Source organism: Physeter macrocephalus, chromosome 4, assembly GCF_002837175.3.
Source record: "Physeter macrocephalus isolate SW-GA chromosome 4, ASM283717v5, whole genome shotgun sequence".
Lineage (NCBI taxonomy): Eukaryota > Metazoa > Chordata > Mammalia > Artiodactyla > Physeteridae > Physeter > Physeter macrocephalus.
The window spans coordinates 59,281,059-59,282,381 of NC_041217.1; the positions used below are offsets into that span (position 1 = coordinate 59,281,059).

The window sequence follows — 1,323 nt, forward strand, 5'->3', positions numbered from 1 at the left end:
CCTTCTGACTTACTTCACTCTGTATGACAGACTCCAGGTCCATCCACCTCACTACAAATAACTCAATTTCATTTCTTTTTATGGCTGAGTAATATTCCATTGTATATATGTGCCACATCTTCTTTATCCAAGGAATGTGCATTTTAAAGAATCTCCAGTTAAAAAGCCTTTCTTTGAATGATTAATATGGTATATATCATCAGCTCCCAATTTCTGGCTCACAAGTGAAATCTGAGGTAATGATAGTGTAAAATGTGTATTAACATTTATTTTCACATTATAAAATATTTGAAAAGGCATCTATAAATCCACCAATCTCATTGTGAGATTTGTTAGTGTTGTTCATCAAATATTTCTGGTTCTCTCTCTCTGATCACATAGTAGGAATTAGCTTTCTTGCCCCCTTTGAAGTTTGGTATGATGATGTGACTTGCTTTGGCCAAATAAATGTAAGCAGATGTGAAATATTTCACTCCTGTGTAGAATCTTTAAGGTATAGTGGCAACCACATCTTTCCTCTGCTGAGGTTGAAATAACTGAGGAAGCAGGTATACAGATGGAACCTTCCTCAGTCTGGGTCCCTGAGTGGTTACAGTGAGCAATGAGATTTGTTGTGAGTGACTGATTGATAGGGAATGCATAATCTGTCTTATCCTGACTGACACATTGTTACATCAAGGGTTTCTAGTTCTTCATGTTCCCATCACACTTTATCTATATAAATATACAGTTTTTACATGGACATAATCCATGATTATGGACATAATCATAATCATATCTTCTTTGTCACTTTTTAAAATATTATACTGTAAACATTTTTCTCAGTTTTTTCATGAACATTGTATTTATCATTTTAATAGTTACATAAGGACTTCCCTGGTGGTGCAGTGGATAAGAATCTGCCCACCAACGCAGGAGACACAGGTTCCATCCCTGGTTCGGGAAGATCCACATGCCACAGAGCAACTAAGCCTGTACGCCACTACTACTGAGGCCACGTGCCCGCATGCCTAGAGTCCGTGCTCCACCACAAGGAGAAGCCCTCACACCGCAATGAAGAGTAGCTCCGCTCACCACAACTAGAGAAAGCCTGCGCCCAGAAGACCCAACACAGCCAAAAATAAATAAAATTAAATCTTAAAAAAAGAAATGGTTGCATAATAGCTTACCATAGCAACATGCAATTATTTATTAACTATTTGTCTATTATTTAAGTTGTCTCTGTTATTTTATTTCTATCATGAATAATGCAACTAAAATTGTCTTTGGACATGTAGCTTTTTTCTTTTTCAAAATTATTTTTTTGGGATAAAGGAAAGAAAT

The 1,323-nt window shown here is 36.4% G+C and overlaps 1 long non-coding RNA gene across 1 annotated transcript in view; it reads left to right on the forward strand.

Annotated features, from left to right (window-relative positions):
- LOC129392029 (uncharacterized) overlaps positions 1-1,082 on the forward strand; it is a 6,550-nt gene extending 5,468 nt beyond the window's left edge. Inside the window, exon 4 of the long non-coding RNA XR_008616976.1 lies at positions 861-1,082. This is a non-coding gene — a long non-coding RNA (uncharacterized lncRNA). The remainder of the gene's footprint in view (positions 1-860) is intronic.
- The last annotated feature ends 241 nt before the right edge of the window (positions 1,083-1,323 follow it).